Here is a 7,406-nt window from a genome sequence, read left to right on the forward strand (position 1 = left end):
CACCATGTCAGAAAAGATTGCCAACATACATCTTTGGAATGTGGCCGGGGCATTGCAAAGTCCAAAGGGCATTCTCCTATATGCAAAGGTGCCAAATGGGCATGTGAATGTAGTCTTCTCTTGATCCTCCGGGGCAATTGCAATTTGGTTGTAACCTGAGTAACCATCAAGAAAACAATAATGTGAGTAACCTGCCAATCTCTCAAGCATTTGATCTATGAAAGGCATGGGAAAGTAATCTTTTCTAGTGTTAGAATTCAACTTCCTGTAATCGGTGCAAACTCTCCAACTAGCCGTGGGTCTTGTGGGCACAAGTTCTTGGTTTTCATTTCTCATTACTGAGATTCCCACCTTCTTTGGTACCACTTGAATGGCACTCACCCATTTGCTATCAGAAATAGGATATATGATCCCCACATCTAACAACTTCAATACTTCATCCCTCACAACTTCTTTCATGTGTGGATTGAGCCTTCTTTGTGGCTCACGGGTTGTCTTTGCTCCATCCTCCAAAAGGATCCTATGCATGCACCTAGTAGGGCTTATTCCCTTGATATCTGCAATAGACCAACCAATAGCAGATTTGGACTCTTTTAACACCCTAAGTAGTTTATCTTCTTCATTAGGAGTGAGGTCCGAGGCTATGATAACTGGAAGAGTTTCAAATTCAGCTAGATATGCATATTTTAGATGTGGTGGAAGTGGTTTAAGTTCAAGTTTAGGTGCCCTAACAATGGAAGGGATTAAATGTGACCTTGATGGTTCTAATGACTCTACAAGAGGTGAAACATTTAAAGGATATGGTGCTAATGCTTCCAAGGCAGCAACCACTTCCATGAATGCATCTTCATCATCAAACTCATCTTGAGATTGAGTCAAAACAGTTTGTAATGGCTCATTAGATTGTGCCTGCAAGAACTTAGAGAAAACAAGTGAATCAAGCACATCAATGGCATAGCAATCAAGGGATGAAGAAGGTTGAGAAAGAGACTCAAACACTTTGAATTGGACAGTTTCTCCTAGCACGGACATAGTGAGGAGTCCATTTTGCACATCAATGATGGTCTTGGCCGTGGCCATGAATGGTCTTCCAAGCAAAATAGGCAACTCTCTATCATGTATAGGTGCTTCCTCCATGTCCAACACTACAAAATTTGCAGGCAATATGAGTTTATCAATTTGAACTAGAATGTCCTCAACTATACCTCTTGGATACTTCACGGATCTGTCCGCAAGTTGTAATGAAATGGTTGTGGATTTCAATTCCCCCAAACCTAGTTGAAGGTACACGGAGTATGGCATTAAATTGATGCTAGCACCCAAATCAAGCATGGCCTTCTCCACTTTCTTGTCCCCAATGGTGATGTTGATAGAGAAACTCCCCGGATCTTTGAGCTTTGGTGGAAGTTTCCTTTGTAACACCACACTTACATTCTCCGACACTACTACCTTCTCATGGGGTCCATACTTCCTTTTGTAATTGTTTAACTCTTTGAAGAACTTCCCATAAGCCGGCATGTTCCTAATGACATCAAGCAAGGGTAAGTTAACATTCACCTTACTTAGAATATCAAAAATTTCCTTAAATGACTTATCATGCTTGCTCTTAGCAAGTCTTCCAGGGAATGGTATTGGTGGAGTGTAAGGCTTCTCGGCCTTGTGAAGATTTGGTGCTTCATTTGAGGAAGAAGCATGGCTTGGTTCCTCATTTGGTTTCTCATTTCCACCTACATTCACATGATCAAATTCATTAGTAACTTCATTTCCAACTCTATTATCAATAACCTTACCATTTCTGAGTGTAGTGATTGCTTTGGCTTGCTCTTCGTTCCTTTGAAGTATCACGGGTTGGCTTGGAAATTTGCCAACCTCTCTTTGATTCAAGGCATCTGCAATCTGCCCGAGTTGTGTCTCCATTTTGGTTAGGGCAGCAGAATGTTGTTGGAAGGTGCTATTTGTGGCTTGTTGGAATTGCAAGGTGTTTTGAGCCAAACACTTAACCGTATCTTCAAGTATGGCAGGTTTTGGTTGGAAGTTTTGGTAGTTGTTGTTGTTCTTCCATGAAAAGTTGGGATGATCTCTCCACCCCGGATTATATGTGTTTGAAAATGCATCATTCCTTGGCCTTTGATTGTAAGAATTCATGAGGTTCACTTGTTCTTGGACAAACTCGGGATAGGCCTCCCTAGATGGACATTGATGAGTAGGGTGGCTTGGTATGTTGCAAATGGCACACACCTCATTTGGTTTTGGCACCAAGTTGAGCACGGATTCAAGCTTTCTTTCTAGGTTAGCTACCTGCAAAGAAAGATCATGATTAGCATTTGTTTCATACACTCCAAGTTTCTTACCTCTTACATCTTTGTGTTGAGCATTAGATCCCAACATCTCATAGATGTTGTATGACTCTTGAGCATTCTTTTTCTTCAATGCTCCACCTGCGGCATTATCCACGGTTGATTGACAAGTTTGGGTTAGTCCATCATAAAAAATTTGCATTTGTAAGTGAAGAGGTAACCCATGGTGTGGACATTGTAACAAGAGTCCTTTAAAACGTTCCCAACACTCATTGAAGGGTTCTCCATCATCTTGTTTGAAATTGAAGATTTGTCCCCTTAATGTGGCTGTCTTTTGAGTGGAAAAGAACTTCTCCAAGAACTTCTCCAAGAACTTCTTAGCCACGGCATCCCATGTGGTGAGTGAACCCGGAGCTAGAGTCATCAACCAACTCTTGGCCTTGTCTTTCAAAGTGTAAGGAAACACTCTCATCCTCAAATTGGCTTCACTTACTCCCTGCAAAGGTAAACCACTCACAACATTGTAAAACTCTTTAACATGAGCTAAAGGATCTTCATTAGGTATGCCATAAAAAGAAGGAAGCATATGAAAATGTGAAGATTTAAGATCATAGTTTCTAGCTTCCGTGGACAACAAGATGCATGAAGGAGAGTTTGGTATGATTGGTTGAGCAAAGTCCTCCAAGGCTCTAAGTTCATCTTGGTTGGCAGCCATCTCGTCTCTTTCCCAATGAATGTGCTCAGAAGTTGCACTTGTGGAACTAGATGAAGTTCCTTCCTCTTCCTCTCGGACAAGGGATGAACTAGATGGCACAAAGTTGTCCAAAGTGTTGCCTTTCAAACGTTCAATTCTTTGGCCCAACTCAACAAGTCTATGTGACATATACTACCTAAAACAAAACAAAAACAAACAAGCTTAAATAGAAATCAAAACTAAACTCTACTTAGAATGAAAATAACAAAGTTTAAATAGCAAAACAAACAATTACAAGGGACTGAAATCAGTCCCCGGCAACGGCGCCATTTTTGATGAGGTTATTCCTTCCTAGTGCTACAAACATGTTGAGTATAAGAACACAAGTAAGGGTGTCGAATCCACAGGGACTAATTAGACCTATATAACCACTTGTTTTGCAAGAACCCTAACAGAAAGTAGAACTAAACAATTTAGGCAGTTTTGAGGTTGTAACTTGAAATACACGGAAATGAAATGAATACAAGTAAATGAATCACAAGTAATGTAATGAGGTAGAACCAAGGGAGTTGAGGTTAGGGAATGTAACAATATGGAGAAGGCTAGGGATTCGATTTCACCTTTTCTAATCAATTCCATATTGTTAATTCAGATTATGCTCATCAATCTATCTATTTCTTGAGTTTGTTTCACTTAGATATGATCATCCATATGATGTGTGGTTTTGATCAAATATTCCTAGTCATGAACCTAATTGTGATGTGCAACTTTGGTTCCTAAACAAGAATGTATTAAGCATAAGAAACTTTCACAAAACCAAAGGAAACACTTGGCATGATGTTTGCCAAACATTCCCTTCAATCATTCCCATATCTGCCAAGGTTATGCATGATGTGTGCTCTAAGATTGGCTAAACCAACTTATGGTTAATTCAAATGGTGATCAAGCATTAAAATCAACACACAAAGTCACAATTAAATTAGAGAATGAAACAAGAAATAGAATGATAAACTGAGCATTCCAAATTAACTACATGGCAATCTTTCTAGGCTACATCGAATCCCTATAGAGAGATTAGTTACACTTCATGTTTACAAAGATTTGACATATAAATATAACACATGAGTGTACATAAAATTGAGAAGAAAAACGCCTTGAAGCAAAACTGGAATCGAAGATCACTTGAGAATGGCCTTCGGTGCTAGCTCTCCAAGTGTGGTGTAACTCCTCCAAGAATGATGTATAAATGAAGGTGGTACGGTTGTGGTGAAATGGTTGGTGTAATATGGTGAAGAGGATGGACAGAAAATGGAGAGGTTGTGTGTAAGAAGAATAGAATGAATGTGTAAGGAATGTCGAATCTGGAGTGGGATAGATAGAATGTAGGTTATGGAATGTAGTGTATATAATGGAATGTAGAGTTGGTGTCCAATTGAAGATGGAATTCCGAGAGTTTCAGATTTCTTGAAGGAGCTCACTTAAAGGGAATGGATGGAATAGCTTTTGGATTCAGATCCAAGATTGGATCTTAACAATTGTAAAATATGGAGTGCTAGTGTGTGTAATGATGGGGTAATTCCTTTCTGAAATGGATAGTGCACGGCATGGGGTTGAATGGGCAAGCATGTGGTCATTTAAATGGAGGAGCATGTGAAATCTGCAAGGACAGGCTGTCAAGGATTAACAATGCACGGCATGGGGTTGAATGGGTGAAATGTGGCTGAATGGTGTAACTAATGGGGGTGAATGTTCTAGGTGAAAAAAAAAGGGTTGAAAGGGTAACCAAATGCATGGCAAGGTGTGTTAAACCTCCCAATCTGAATCCAATGCATGTGCCATGCATAAAATCAACCAATCTGGCCGAATTGCACCCTTTGTCAATTCCTGAAATTCTAGCAACCAACTTGTCCTCAATTCTTCACTTGGACTTCAAGTTAACTCACAAGATGTTCTCCATGCTTGAACTAGCTCTCGGTCACAAAATGTGGTGTTTTTGCTTCATTGCCTTCCAATTGATCCTAAAACAAACTTAACTACACACTAACACCAAATAATGTAAAATGCAACAAGTTTGATCAAAAACATCACAAAGACACAAAATATGAATGCTATAAATGCATATGAAATGTGAACTAACAGAGTAGGAAACTTCATTTGTCTTGGAATCCATCTTCAATTAGGACTCCTACATTGATTAGGAATCCTTCATTCAAGCCATTTCCTTCTTCAACTAGGAAACTTTGTATCTTCAAGTCTTCAACTTTGAAACGCCTTCCTAGCTTCATCAATCCCTCAAATTCGTCCATCCCTTGTGCTTCATATGTATGAACTCCATTCTAGCCCAATTTTGCTCATGAATGCTCCAAATTGCATCCTTTTGCTCACTTTGTCTCTAAAACCTGAAAACACATGAAACTAGCTTAAAAGACTAACTTTAACTATGAAAACACAACATAAATGCATAAGAACGTAACTAAGGCGCATAAATATGCTCCTATCAAATTCCCCCACACTTAGCTTTTGCTAGTCCTCGAGCAAAACAATGAAACAAAACATAACCTAAACCTTCCAACAATCGCCTCAGGGATTCCCAATGGTACATGACACGCCAAAGATTACTACTCACATAGATTTTAGCCATCTTTACACTTAAGCACATACTTAATCATAGTCATCACTTACTAGCTCACATTTAATCGATTAAAACATGATTTTGAATGTAGTAACATGCCTTAGAGAATTTGCTCAAGTCCTTACTAGATATGCACTCAATTTTCGCACAGATTTTCTAACTCCACACCCTATACTAGTTATATGTGAGAAGATTGATGTAAATATGAAAACGAACGCTCACATATATGTATAACAAAGAAAGCATTTTCGGGAGTTAATAAGCATTTAGATATGATCTCATGAATGGAATGCTACTACTTAGATGCGAGAACCAGGGATATCATATGCTCATACCATTCCAAGCTCCACATATTGAAACACATAACAATAAAGATGGAAGCAAAGGGTTGTAACGGGGCTAAGGTATTGGCTAACAAAGAAAGGTAAGGATAAACAAACATTCTTAAAGAATAATAAGCAAAGTAATGAAATTGATACTTATAATTCACTTTTGCATGCAAAAAAACGATTTTGAAACACAAGGGGAAGACTCATGCAACACTTAGGGCCAAATTCAAGCTTTTTGGACCCTTTCTTCAACAACCAACACTTAAGAGCTCATTTTCACATCTTTTTCAACTCTTTTTCATACTTTTCACATTTTTTCTTCATTTTTTTTTTCTACGAATTTTGCTCTTTTCTTTTTCTAACCGGTGTACTTCTACTTCTTTTGGCACACAAAATTTTCCTTCCCCCACACTTATTTTTCTGCACAATGTTGATCAAAAGGAATTCCCTCTAAGTCATGCTTTATTATCCTTTAAGAACAAGGGTATGGATAGTCCTAATCTAGGCTAGGTAAGGATAATGTGGCTAACAACAAAAATAGGCCAAATAAGGCTCAAATGGGCTGATCCTACAAAAACAAATGCATGGGTTGAAGGCTTTTTGGCTCTGGTGATAACTACTAAACAACTTCATCTTGTTAGTTATGCTAATCAATTTTTATGCTTTGAATGAAATAGGTATGAGTTCTAATATTTGGATCTATAATGATGACACGCCTTCTAAGTAGCAACCAAGCAAAGAATGATGAGATCATGCAACGACTTTAGAAAACAACAAATTCACAGATTATTAACTTTTCAAAGAATGTTTAGGCTCAAGTCTCACAGGGTTGTAGCGTTAGTTTGAGTTACTTCCTTCAAGCATGTTACAAAAACTGATTTTTTTCTTTGTGATTATATGTGAATTCGTAAACAACAACGATGACCAAGCATAAACCAAAGAGTAAATCAAATGTCCATCCATGTTTATAACTCTCTTTAACAGTCATGCAATTAAAAACCGAATCCTCATCATTGTGTTGGAAGGTACTCTAAGACACAAACACACAAAAACAACTTTAAAACAACTCTTTTTGGGTTTTTTTCAAAACTTTTTCTATTTTTTTCTTGAATTTTCGGATTTTCTGATAAAGCCACATAAAAACACATCAAAACATTCTAAAACCACTTAAAACAATGAAAAACAACCTTTGAAATGTTAGGTGGTAAAATCCTACGAATTTTGACATAAAAACACTTTGTTTACCCCCCCCACACTTAAACCAAACATTGTCCTCAATGTTTCAAACATAGACTCACACAAAAACAAGCAAACAACACAACTAGCAAACATGATAAATATGGCAAAATAAAAGCAATAAAGAGTAGTGTTTAGGAACGCAAATCTGATTATGATGCCGGAGCTTCCTAGGTCGTCTTTATTTGCATGGGTTGCTGATGCGAAATAGATAAGCA

General features: G+C 38.0%; 1 pseudogene; it reads left to right on the forward strand.

Annotated features, from left to right (window-relative positions):
- Window positions 1–2,515: 2,515 nt before the first annotated feature.
- On the forward strand, window positions 2,516–2,626 carry LOC126588089 (small nucleolar RNA R71; annotated as a pseudogene).
- The last annotated feature ends 4,780 nt before the right edge of the window (window positions 2,627–7,406 follow it).

Source organism: Malus sylvestris, chromosome 10 (genome assembly GCF_916048215.2).
Source record: "Malus sylvestris chromosome 10, drMalSylv7.2, whole genome shotgun sequence".
Classification (NCBI taxonomy): Eukaryota; Viridiplantae; Streptophyta; class Magnoliopsida; order Rosales; family Rosaceae; genus Malus; species Malus sylvestris.